Consider the following 14,172-nt stretch of genomic DNA (forward strand, 5'->3'; position numbering starts at 1 on the left):
AATGACCATGCACCGGTGGTGGCACCGGTGACCCCACAGCTGGGCGGCATGACCACGCCAATTGTGGTAGAAGACTACATCCCACTGCCTCCACTGCCTCGCCGCTCTTGGCGCATCAGGCTGAGGAAGGAGAAGGAGAAGAATAATGAGAACTGAACTATGTCAGGTATGTCAGATCTCCAAAATGATATATATATATATATATATATATATATATATATATATATATATACTTAGTTACCTATGTTATCTCTAATATGCTCAGTTTCCTACACGTAAGCTTCATTTTACCTAAGTTGGCTCTAATATGCTAACTTAGAGCTTATATGCTTAGTTTCCTATAGGTTAGCTCCAAAATAACTTATGTTAGCACAAAATGATCAAGTTTACATAATAAGCTTATAGTCTTCTTCTTATTCTTCTTCTTTTCCAAAATGACATAGGTTAGCTTCATTTTACCTAAGTTCGCTCTAATATGCTAACTTAGAGCTTATATGCTTAGTTTCCTATAGGTTAGCTCCAAAATTACTTATGTTAGCCCAAAATGATCAAGTTTACATAATAAGCTTATAGTCTTCTTCTTATTCTTCTTCTTTTCCAAAAGGACATAGGTTAGCTTCATTTTACCTAATTTGGCTCTAATATGCTAACTTAGAGAGCTTATATGCTTAGTTTCCTATAGGTTAGCTCCAAAATTACTTATGTTAGCACAAAATGATCAAGTTTACATAATAAGCTTATAGTCTTCTTCTTATTCTTCTTCTTATTCTTCTTCTAGTGTTCTTCTTCTTCTAGTATTCTTATAGTCTTCTTATTCTTCTTCTTCTTCTTCTTCTTCTTCTAACTTCTTGTTTATCATTTTGCAGATTTGATTTAATTCATGGAAGCTTGCATGGATGGAGTGCTTCTTTTCCATTTGTGTTTTTATTTTGTATCAATGTGAAACTTTGGTGAATTGATGGATAACGGTGTTGGATGAACAATGTGAAACTTTTGTAATATGTAACGATGGAACTATGTGTTGGCTATGTATGTATATATGAGGAAACTTGTGTGTTGGATATGATTTTTATATGGATGCTTGTTGTATATATATGTGTTGGATATCTCATATATGAAACAGTGACATGAGATTAAGAAAAAACAAAAAAAAAATTAAAAAAATTGTTACTAATGGCGCACTACCATGTGGTGCGCCATTAGTATAGAAGACACTAGTGGCGCACTATGGGCAATACTAATGGCGCACTGCGTGGTGCGCCATTAGTATACCAGATACTAATGGCGCACCAGTAGTGCGCCATTAGTAAAAAAATACTAGTGGCGTGATACTAATGGCGCACCAGTAGTGCGCCATTAGTAGGCAAAATTGGTGCGCCATTAGTACGCCTTTTCCTGGTAGTGGCCGCTCCTGAGGAAGCCTTGCATCGTCCGCCCCGCGAGGCTTGGCCCCTCGCGAGGGTCTTGAGTTTGAGCTGATGAAGATGGGACGTACTGGGCCACCACTTGAGCCACGCCGCAGGCCGCAGGCAGGCAAGCCTGGGGACCCCCGTTCCCAGAACACCGACACTTACCATAAGGTTGGATAACATTGATGGTATTGAAGAAGTTTAGCTGTGCATTGCTCTTGGCTATACCTTTTGCCTGTATCGCTGTACTTACATTTATAGCTAATTGGTTATGTAGCATCATTCTTCAACTTATCTTAAATATTCTCCTTTTTTTTCTTATATTATCACATCTATATTTACTCTTAACAAAATGTAGAATAAAGGCAATGCTTATGAAGAAGATTCTGTGGTAAACTTCCTTAATTGCCCCCCCCCATCAGCATGGACAAGGGCTTTATAGAGCCTGTCTTCACCAATAATGTAAGTTTGTCCTTCTCAAGCCTTCAAACTTTGTTATGTATATTTGGTTAGGCATGATAGCAACAACTGTATTTTTTGGTGTTTGCATCAAATTGCATGTTTAAAGTTTATTATGTAGTTCATAAACAAAAGTTTGTCCTTCTCAATTTAAGTTTTCAGTTGTACAACCAAGTTCCTTCTTCATAACATGTAAATTAAACTATACAGAGCAAGTGATCTTCTTTTGCACTGCATGTATGCTTCTGTTCTTGATCCGTAATTGAGTGGTGTGGTGAACCTACCAACTACAACACAACGTCATATTCTGCAATGTCTTAACTATGAATAATGTCATATCATTCTACTATTATTTAAACCGTCTCTTTATTTGCCAATCTAAAAAGGGATAAATTGACAGCACACTAACCATTGATACTTATGAGTTCTTGATCTGTAATCCAGTGGTGTCGTGAAGCTGCCAACTCCTTCACAATGTCATTTCCTTCCATGTCTTGACCTGAACAATACCATATTGTGTTAATGCAATTTTAAACTGTGTCACTTTATTTGTCAGTAAGAAATGTGATGAATTGTCAGCACTAATACTTTTATGTGCAAAACCTATCATCTGTCTGCTTGTTTATCTTTCAGAGTGAGGAGGATATAAGTGTTAAACAAGCGCGGTCTCATCAGCTTGCTCAGCTGCTTGCGCTGCAGCTCCCCAGCAAGGATAACCTTTCTTGAACTCTATTGGAGTGTTGTCGGTTTTGCATATTATTTTGTCGGCGTGTTTATTTGCACTGGTGGCGATCTTTGATGCCCAGTATATGTAATCTGCTGTCTGCTTGTGCTTTATTGTCATAGTGGTGAACTTTGATGCCAAGTGGATGTAATATGCCATAATTTCTATATTGTATAGTCTAGGTTTTTTCTTATTCATGATGTTGCAGTTATTTTATATATATATATATATATATCCTGTCTTCGCAGTAAACGGCCAAACCATAAAATTACGGTACATAATTGGGCCGTCATGCAATCACGATGTATGATTCGCATCATGGGCCTCGTTATCTTGGTCTGTTAAAAGGCCTTAATGTAAACTGGCCCACTAGTAGATTCGGGCCTTTAATAGGCCGAGTAAACTGTCGGCCCTCTTTTCGCAAGAAAACCCAATGGGCTTTTAGTTGGCTGAGAAGTAGGTTGGGCCTGAAACTTGCCGAACAGCTCACAAGCCGGCAGCAGCCCGAAATGGACCCCGGCCCATGATGGTGCGAATCAAATCACGGGCTTTTAACAGGCCAAAAGTATCTCGATCCTTATTTGGCCCAATCAGATTATCGGATGCGAGCAAGCAGGATGCAAACGGGGTCGTAGTTAGGCCCAACTATATGACGGGCTTTTAACAAGCCGAAATTAATATAGGGCCGAAATGTTAAACATGCCCTTAATAGGCCGAAACTAATATCAGGCTGAATTACTAAATGGGCCTTTAGCAAGTGGGCCCAAAAGCATAATATCCAATTGACGGGCCGAATCTGATATGGGCCATAATTTAACCCAAAGCCTCTTAAAGGGCCGGACCTGATCTGGGCCGTTTGGCCCAGAACGTGGTAGGATTTTATGAGACGGATCTCATATGGGCCATTATTAGGCCCGGAACGTGGCAGGCCATTAATGGACCAGATCAACATGGGTCGGCATTTGGCCCAAAACATGGCAGCCAGTTAATGGGTCGGCCTACTAGGGTCCTCAAAATCTTGTGGGCCTACAGCTGGGCCAGCCCATTAATCTCGGCGAAATCTCGTGGGCCTTTAGCTGCGCCGGCCCATTATGATCCGCAAAAATTTTGTGGGCCTTTACCTGGGCCGACCCATTATGGCCCACAAAAATCTTGTGGGCCTTTACCTGGGCCGGCCCATTATGGCCCACAAAATCTTGTGGGCCTTTAGCTGGGCCAGCCCATTATGGCCCGCAAAATCTTGTGGGCCTTTAGCTGGGCCAGCCCATTATGGTCCGCAAAATCTTGTGGGCCTTTAGTTGGGCCAGCCCATTTAAACTTTATGGGCCACTTTTGGGCCGGTCCACGTGTCAACATATCATAGGCGCATCTCGTACATTGGATGAGTGACACCTGTGCTAATGCGGAGCTGACACGTGTTTCCTCCATCCAATGACGATTTTACACGTGGAAAATCCCCATTGGCCCGGGCTGTTAACGGGTTATCGGATCCAAAACCGGACCCGATAGCTTAACGGTGTTCCATTATGGTGGATGCCACGTGTCGGTCACCCTTAACGAAAGCACTTCTATGACGCGCGATTTATCATCATGGAAATGGACACTTCCATGATGATAATTTTGGTAATGTCATGGAACACTTCTACAACAACATAGGTTTGACTATCTTGATTCTGTCATAAAATCGTCATGGATGTACATGCATGACAAAAAACGCGACCTACTATGACAAACACGTATCATCACGGAAGTGTATTTTTTGTAGTGGTGTAAAAGCTTGCATCGACGTAACTCTTTACGATGAACTCTTTATCACCCCCATCACCGAGAAACATTTCCTTAGTCCTCACTAAGGGTAATTTTGACCGCTATCCAGTGATCTACTCTTAGATCACTATTGTACCCCCTTGCCAAACTCATGGCAAGATACATAATAGGTCTTGTACACAACACAACATACTTTATAGATCATATGACTATGGCATAGGGAATGACTTTCATTCTCTTTCTATCTTCTGCTGTGGTCGGGCTTTGAGTCTTACTCAACTTTACACTTTGTAATACAAACAAGAATTCCTTCTTTGACTGATCCATTTTGAACTCTTTCAAAAACTCGTCAAGGTATTTACTCATTGAAAAATCTTATCAAGCGTCTTGATCTATCTCTATAGATCTTGATGCCCAATTTGTAAGCAGCTTCACCGAGGTCTTTCAATGAAAAACTCTTATTTAAGTATCCCTTGATGCTATCCAGAAATTCTATATCATTTCCAATAAATAATATGTCATCCACATATAATATTAAAAATGCTACAGAGCTCCCACTCACTTTCTTGTAAATACAGGCTTCTCCAAAAGTCTGTATAAAACCATATGCTTTGATCATACTATCAAAGCATTTATTCCAACTCCTAGAGGCTTGCACCAGTCCATAAATGGATCGCTGGAGCTTGCACACTTTGTTAGCACCCTTTAGATAGACAAAACCTTCTGGTTGCATCATATACAACTCTTTTTTAAGAAATATCCATTTAAGGAATGTAGTTTTTTATATCCATTTGCGAGATTTCATAAAATATGGCAATTGTTAACATGATTTGGATGGATTTCAGCATCGCTACAGTTGAGAAAATCTCATTGTAGTCAACACCTTGAACTTGTCGAAAACCTTTACGACAAGTCGAGCTTTGTAGATAGTAACACTACTATCATCGTCCGTCTTCCTCTTGAAGATCCATTTATATTCCACGGCTTGCCGATCATCGGGAAAGTCCACCAAAGTCCACACTTTGTTCTCATACATGGATCCCATCTCAGATTTCATGACGTCAAGCCATTTTGTTGTCGGTGGGAAATGACACCTATGGGATCACAAGAATCCCTACTACGGTTGCGGGGCGCTGGGTGGTGAGGGGAGGAGGATCAGCAGTTTATACAAGCACACAGATCGTTTACCCAGGTTCGGGCCGCAGAGATGCGTAACACCCTAGTCCTACTTTGATGTGTGTATTTGTGTTCTTGAGGTTCTTGAACTAGCTACAATGGGTGTAACTTGTCCAAAAGTCCGAATCCTCCTCCTGGATGCCTCGGGCCTCCTTTTATAGGCAAGGGGATCGCCACAGTGGCACACAGGAGGTGGCATCGGGGTACTGCGGTTGAGCCTATCGCTAGCTATTACGGGACAAGACACATCTAATGTGCCTCTGATGTCTCCCCTCCACTTTACCGCCGCTTCACCTCGTCTCGACACACGCCTGGGCCGGCGAGGCGGCCAGCGCCATGTAGGCTGGTAGGCTGCTGAGGTGGCGCGGTGGCGGGGCCTTCACGATGATTTGCATGCCACCACATAAGCATGCGTTGAGTTGGCCGAGGAGCCTTACATCGACACACAGGTGCCTGCCCAGCTGGTGGGCTGGCAGCTGCATGGGAGCGGTGGCAAAAAGCTTGGCGGGTGCGGGCCTGGCTGCGGCCTCGTGAACACCCTTGGCATGGGCCTTGCCGGGGCCTCAGCAAGGGTCTTGCCATGGTGTCGCAGTCGTCCCCGGCAAGGATCTTGCCATGGGTCTTGTGGGCTTCCTCGGCAAGGATCTTGCCGAGGTTCATCGTCTTCTACTCCTCGGATTTGGAGTGTTGTTCTCGTCTTCACAAAGATCTGCATGCCACCATGGAGGCGCCTCCCGAGCCTTGGTCCCAACGCGGTTGGCGGCGCTGGAGGAACTGGGGCTCAAGGGTGGCGCGCCCAGCTGGCGTCGAGTAGGCTGCCCCGGCAAGGGTCTTGTCGGGGCTATGAGGGCTACCCCAGCAAGGACCTTGCTGGGGGAAACCATTTCGCCTTCTGGCTCTTTATGCTTATGTCTTGGTGTTGCTTTGATTCTGTGTTGTGGCTCTGATTTCCTGTCTCTGCCATGCTTAAGTGTGGTCGTCCACTCGGCTCTGACCGCCCACGCACAAATAAGGGGTACAAAAGAGCGCCCCTATTTTGGTACACCGACAGGAGGCCCCGGGCCTGGGCCACACATAAGCACGACACTTGTTAGGTCAAGCACAGAACGGTGCACGGGTAGGTGGGGCGGTTTTTACCGCGGTAACTTTCTGTCCGCTGCGCTTCCCCAAAACGACTGTTGAACGTGCGACGTGGGTGGCGTGCGTGACGTGGGGGGCATGCGTGGGGCGGTCAAAGCAGGCATGCGTCATGTCGCATTAAATGGGAAAAGAGGCAGCCCACATTTTCCCCATAAAAAGGAATAAGCGCGGGCGCGCGGCTCATTTACCCCCCTATGGTTTTCCCCAATCTCGCCATCGCCATCCCCATCTTCTTATTCCCCAAGCTCTTGCTCGCTGCTGCTGCGCTTCCCACCGCCCCCAGATTCTCGCTCTCTTCCCAGCCACCATGGCGCCCAAATCTGGCAAGGGCAAAGGCGTGGCCGAGGATACGAGGGAGAAGGAGACGCTGGAAAGCGAGGCGGCAGCGCGGCGGGCGCATGCCGCCTACTTCATCCCGTCGTCTATCGACGCCCTCGGGCTCAAGGACTACAAGCCGTTGTGGGGGGCAGCAACATCAGTGCACCCCACCACGCGTGCCCTCCCGTGGAATGCAAGAGAGGCGGCCCGAAATGGTACCCTTTCTTCGTCGACTTTTTCTTCTGCGGGCTCTGCCCCCCTTTTTCCGACTTCTTCAACGATATTATGCGCACCTTCGGCTTCCACTTGCTGGATCTTACGCCGAATGCCGTGGCGCACCTGGCGTATTTCGCCCATCTCTGCAAGGGTTTCGTCGGAGTGGTGCCCAGCACGGTGCGTTTCCGCCAGTACTTCTCCCCCCGTGTCCAACCTGGGGGTGCTCTTTCTGGGACTGTCGCCTAGATCCTGAGGATTCAGGAGAGAGGCGCGTACCCAGACGGTGCCATGAAGGAGAGGAGGGAAGAGTGGCGGGGCCGGTGGTGCTGGATCATGGAGGAGGACCCGCCGGAGTTCTGCCGGGGCGTTCGTTGGAAGCCGCTGCCCCGCGGCGCGAACTGGAGCGACCTCGACCCCGACGATAAGAAGTTCTCAATCGCCACCACCAGGATCCGCCGCCTTACTGAGGCCGGGCTCACCCTCGAGATGATCGTGGCGGATTTCATCCGACGCCGAATTGCTCCGCTGCACAAGAAGGGGAGGCCGACTGGGATTTCAGGAATGCAACCAGCATCATGAGGCTCCGCACCGACCTGCAGAACAACTTCAAAGTGCTGGGGCACTCCTGGTATTGCCGGAGGCTCGAGGAGTACGCCGATGGCAAGGTGAGGAGGACTGGCACGGCTGTGAAGTCCGGCAAGGTTGTCAAGGGGCCCTTGTTCGGGTTGCCTCCGGGAGTGGTCCCGTTGAGCAACAACTCCCAACAGGCCGAAATCTTGGCCATGATACCGCCCTTCAACATGCACGGTCTCGACCCGGCCTGGGTCGAGCCCCGCACGCGAGGTGGAGGAGTTCTTCGCCAATTTGGTCGAACAACTCGACCACGAGGAACCGCGGCTCATCCAGGACACCACCCAGGAGGAGCTGAACTATATTGCCGCCAAGTCGATGGAGGCTGAGCTCACCAGGCACGCCAGCGAGGCCCGCGGCATGGAGAATGAAGCCGTCGTGGCCGCAGAGGAGGAGGAGCTCTCCGCGTGGGTGAAGGCCATCAAGGAGGCGGCCGGTGCCAGCACCGGGGCCCCTCCTGCCAAAGGCACGGACGAAGGGTCATCCGAGGAGGAGGCCAAGGCCGGCGAGCCCCCGGCCACGCAGAAGAGGCACGTCCTGCGCCAGGCCGGCTCTGGCGTGTCGGTCCAGCCTGGCAAGGCCGTGACGTGGCAAGGGGCTCCGAGGGAGGCTGCGCGCGTAACGAGGGCCGCAGCAGCGAAGACAGAGGCCACAGCAGTGAAGAAGAAGGCCGCGATGGCGAAGAAGAAGACGCCCGCCTCTCTTCATCCAAACGCTTCTAGACTCCTTCGCCCCTCCCTCGTCCCACAGGCGCCAGCATGGACATCGGCTTTGACTTCCTGCCCCTCAGCCCGAGAGGGAAGAGGAAGGAAACCGAGGAGGAGGAGGAGGAGGAGGACGAGTAAGCGCTCTGCCCCTTGCTGTTTCCATCTTTACGAATTATGCCGCCCGCCTTGATTTGTCTTGTTCTCGCAGGGAGATGGAGATGCTGGCTCAGCGGGCAGCGAAGAGGGCTAGAGCCTCGACGGGCGGCCCACCCCTGATGGGTACTTCACAGGCACCGCTAGTGGTGGAGAGCAGCCCGGACAGCAGCCCGCGGTGTAGCCCCCGGTTCAGCCCCCAGGGTAAGTTCACCATTCACCTTTGGCCAACGCTTGCTGGGGCCCAATTCTCTTGTCATTGACCTTGCCACGGTGTGCAGGAGAAGAACGACAGCAGGAGGAGCCACCAAGGGCCTCCCTCACCATGCAACCCCCATAAACCACACCGCCCAGAGGGGCGTCCCCGGCAAGGACGCCAGATATCGAGTCCATGCACACGAAGAAGGAGGAGGTAGACTTGGGCGCTGGCGGCCCGATCCCAGCAACAGACGTTGGCGGGGAGGGGACCACATCTTCCCAGCCCGACACGGGTGAGTCATTTATTCTCCCTTGCTTTTCTTTCTTTTCTCCTGAACCTTGGGCTTTGGCTTTGCCTTATTTCCTCCTTTGGCGTCCAGGTCCCCCCCGGCAGACCAGGGGGACACCGACACCATCATTGAGGAGGCTGCCGTGGAAACTGTGGCCGAGGCTGAGAAGGTCGCCAATGAGGAGGCCTCCTAAACCGCGGCCGAGAATACCGCCGAGGGGTTTACCGAGGAGATCGGCAAGGGCGCCGCTGAGGAGGGGGTCGGCAAGGGCACCACTGAGGAGGAGGCCGGCAACGCCACTAGCGAGGAGGAGGCCGGCAAGGCTGCTGGCGAGGAGGAGGCCGACAAGGCCTCTACTGAGGATGAGGTGGTTGGCGACCTACCATCCTTGTCCGCTGCCTCCGGCTCAGGCAAGTACCTGAAGGTGAGCGACGACGTGTTCATTCACTTCCCAGGGCCGGCAAGCACCAAGGCGCCGGCTGAGGGGGAGGTGTTCGACGACGAAGTGCTCGCCGCCGCCGGGCTTGAGGTCGTCAACGAGCCAAGCTCTGGTGGTGGCACCCAAGAGGAGCGGCTCCTCCAGGCCATGAGTGCCAGCTTCAACAAGCTTCAGGCGCTCCACCGTGCCCGTCTGCAAAGGCGAAGTCCAAGGAGGCGGTGGCGTACAAGGTGGAAGCAGACCTCGCGGAGCGCGTCTCCAATGCGCAGGCTTGGTTCCGCCAGGACCACGAGGAGCTGAAGGCCACCCAAGACCAGCTGGCGCAGCACGACCTGGAGCTTGTCCTGAAGTAGGCCGACATCGAGAAGGCCCAGGAGGAGGCGAGGGAGGAGGCCTCCAAACCCGAGGCCATCCGGTCCCAGCGCCAGGCTGAGCTGAACTCCCAGGAGGAGGACCTTGCCGACCGCGAGGCGAAGCTTGCTGCCGTACTCCGCGGCAATGACGAGGAGGTCGAAAGGCTTGCCACGGCGCGGACCCAAGAGCTGGAGCGCAAGCACCAAGAGGCGCTCGATGCCCAGGCCCTGGCCCACGGCAACAAGATGAAAGAGCTGGAGGTGGAGCGGGATGGCTTGAAGGCCAGAGCCGATCTATTGGTGGAGGAGAGGGATTCGGCCCACTGCACTTTGTTGCAGGCGCAGGACGAAAGCCTGGCCAAGGCCGAGCAGCTCTCCCGCGCCAACGACTCCATCAAGGACATGAAGGTCAAGCTGGTGAGCCTTGAGGGGGGAGCATTCGGAGGCCCAAGGCTGGGAAGGGGTCCTGACCAAGAGCCTGGCGGAGGAGAAGCAGTTGCGGAAGAACGACGTCGCCAACAACGCAGATTCCGTGATGGGCGACAAAATCTGGACCGACCGCCTCGCCGACGTCGCCAATAGGACCACCAAGCAGCTAGCCGACATGAGGATGTTGGAGGTGAGGTACGCCCCGGAGCCGAGCACGAGCCCCCATGCCAAGCTGATCTTGTTCTTCGAGGGCATTCTTGGCGCCCTGGAACGGCTCGAGTCCAACCGGGCGAGCTCCTTGGCCAATGAGTTCCGACCGGGCGCCATGACCAAGGTCCTCACCAAGCTGGCCTTCTGGAACCCAGACCTCGACTTTGACGCCGCGCTGGACAGCTTGCCAGGTGATGCAGACCTCACAGGTATTGAGGAGCGCATCGATCCCATCATCATCCGCATCGGCGGATTCATAGGTTGGAGGGCCAGCGACGGGACTAGGCGCCCCGTTTCTTGTTGCCACTGCAGGTTCATGACCAAGACAATTCACATCCTTAGTTAGAACCGCAACAAAAATTTGTGTAATATAACTCTACAACACTTTTAATATGATGCATGCTATTTCCCTATTTAATCTTTCTCTGTACGTCCATCCTACACTCACTGGGTAAGCCTGCCAGCGCGTAAATCCAAACCGCTGTGCTTCGAAGGACGGATCCTTTAGTGGCCGGCGGGGCGTGCTTGCCGCCGTGCAAACCACCTTGCCGTTCTTAGCGTGGCCGCTCGAACTGCCGAGCGGACTCGAGGCAGAGCAAGAGCATTGCCGATAGCGGAAGGCCACCCTGCCGCTCTCAACGCGGCCACTCGATCTATTGAGCGGACTTGAAACAGACCAAGAGCATTGTCGATAACGGAAGGGCCCCACCGCGTGCAGGTTTCCCATACAGAGGAAAGATCTCCGAGGAAGATAACCTTATATAAGAAGGAATTATTTGAAGTTTTCGCATGACTTAGCTTTTTTTTGTTGTCACGCGAATGCTCTCCGCACTCACCGACGGGGCTGCTCGCTTGGTCGCCTTCTTCCTCGGAAGCCATGGCGATGAAGGGCTGTGCTACTAGCTGCAAAACCAGCTGCTCACTGCTGCGCCCCCTACCTGGCGCGCCAAAGATGTCGGTGGGAAACGACACCTATGGGATCACAAGAATCCCTACTACGGTTGCGGGGCATTGGGTGGTGAGGAGAGCAGGATCAGCAGTCAGTACAAGCACACGGATCGTTTACCCAAGTTCGGGCCACAGAGATGCGTAACACCCTAGTCCTGCTTTGATGTGTGTATTTGTGTTCTTGAGGTTCTTGAACTAGCTAGAATGGGTGTAACTTGTCCAAAAGTCTGAATCCTCCTCCTGGATGCCTCGAGCCTCCTTTTATAGGCAAGGGGATTGCCACAGTGGCACACAGGAGGTGGCATTAGGGTACTGCAGTTGAGCCTATTGCTAGCTATTATGGGACAAGACGCATTTAATGCGCCTCTGACGTGTCCCCTCCACTTTACTGCCGCTTCGCCTCGTCTCGACACGCGCCTGGGCCAGTGAGGCGGCCAGCGCCATGTAGGCTGGCAGGCTGTTGAGGTGGCGTGGTTGCGGGGCCTTCATGAAGATTTGCATGCCACCACATAAGCATGTGCTGAGTTGCCCGAGGAGCCTTGCATCGACACATAGGTGCCTGCCAAGCTGGTGGGCTGGCAGCTGCATGGGAGCAGTGGCCAAAAGCTTGGTGGGTGCAGGCCTGGCTGCAGCCTCGTGGACGCCCTCGGCAAGGGCCTTGACGGGGCCTCAGCAAGGGTCTTGCCGTGGTGTCGCGGTCGTCCCCGACAAGGATCTTGTCGGGGGTCTTGTGGGCTTCCTCGGCAAGGATCTCGCCGAGGTTCGTCGTCTTCTACTCCTCGGATTTGGAGTGTTGTTCTTGTCTTCACAAAGATTTGCATGCCACCATGGTGGCGCCTCCCGGACCTTGGTCCCAACGCGATTGGCGGCACCTGGAGGAACTGGGGCTCAAGGGTGGCGCGCCCTGCTAGCGTCGGGTAGGCTGCCCCGGCAAGGGTCTTGCTGAGGCTATGGGGGCTGCCCCGGCAAGGACCTTGACAGGGGAAACTACTTCATCTTCTGGCTCTTTATGCTTCTGTCTTGGTGTTGCTTTGATTCTGTGTTGTGGCTCTGATTTCCTGTCTCTGCCCTGCTTAAGTGTGGCCGTCCGCGCGGCTCTGACCGCCCGTGCACAAATAAGGGGTATAAAAGAGCGCCCCTATTTTGGTACACCGACATTCGTGGAATCTGGGCTCATCATCGCTTCCTCATAGTTCGTTGGTTCTTCATGTTCTAGTAACATGACTTCTAAAATAAGATTACCGTACCATTCTGGTGCGGACCATACTGTGGAAGATCTACGAGGTTCTGTAGTGACTTGATCTGAAGTTTCATGATCATCATCATTAGCTTCCTCACAAATTACTGGAACTAATTTCTGTGATGAACTACTTTCCAATTCAGGAGAAGGTACAATTACCTCATCAAGTTCTACTTTCCTCCCACTCACTTCTTTTGAGAGAAACTCCTTCTCTAGAAAGGATCCATTCTTAGCAACAATCTTGCCTTCGGATCTGTGATAGAAGGTGTACCCAACAGTTTCCTTTGGGTATCCTATGAAGACACATTTCTCTGATTTGGGTTTGAGATTATCAGGTTGAAGCTTTTTCACATAAGCATAGCAGCCCCAAACTTTAAGAAACGACAACCTTGGTTTCTTGCCAAACCACAGTTTACTAGGCGTTGTCTCAACGGATTTTGATGATGCCCCTATTTAAAGTGAATGCAGCTGTCTATAATGCATAACCCCAAAAACGGTAGTGGTAACCCGGTAAGAGACATCATAGATCGCACCATATCCAATAAAGTGCGGTTACGACGTTCGTGCTCACCATTATGCTGTGGTGTTCCATGTGGCGTGAGCTGTGAAACTATTCCACATTGTTTTAAATGAAGGCCAAACTTGTAACTCAAATATTCTCCTCTATGATCAGAATGTAGAAACTTTATTTTCTTGTTACGATGATTCTCCACTTCACTCTGGAAATTTTCAACTTTTCAAATCTTTCAGACTTGTGTTTTTTTAAGTAGATGTACCCATATCTGCTCAAATCATGTGTGAAGGTCATAAAATAACGATATCCGCCACGAGCATCAACACTCATTGGACCGCAGACATCGGTATGTAGTTTTTCCAATAAGTCACTAGCTCGTTCCATTGTTCCAGAGAACAGAGTTTTAGTCATCTTGCCCGTAAGGCACGGTTCACAAGCATCAAATGATTCATAATCAAGTGATTCCAAAAGTCCATCTTTATGGAGTTTCTTCATGTGCTTTACACCGATATGACCCAAATAGAAGTGCCACAAATAAGTTGCACTATCATTATCAACTTTGCCTCTTTTGGCATCAATATTATGAAAATGTGTATTACCGTGATCGAGATTCAATAAACCATCAATATTGGGTGTATGACCATAAAAGGTTTTATTCATGGAAACAGAATAACAATTGTTCTCTGTCTTAAATGAATAACCGTATTGCAATAAACATGATCTAATCATATTCATGTTGAACGCAAACACCAAATAACATTTAGTTAGGTTCAACACTAATCCCGAAAGTATAGGGAGTGTATGATGATGATCATATCAATCTTGGAACCACTTCCAACATACATTGTCACT

This window comes from Triticum dicoccoides, chromosome 4B (assembly GCF_002162155.2).
Source record: "Triticum dicoccoides isolate Atlit2015 ecotype Zavitan chromosome 4B, WEW_v2.0, whole genome shotgun sequence".
Lineage (NCBI taxonomy): Eukaryota > Viridiplantae > Streptophyta > Magnoliopsida > Poales > Poaceae > Triticum > Triticum dicoccoides.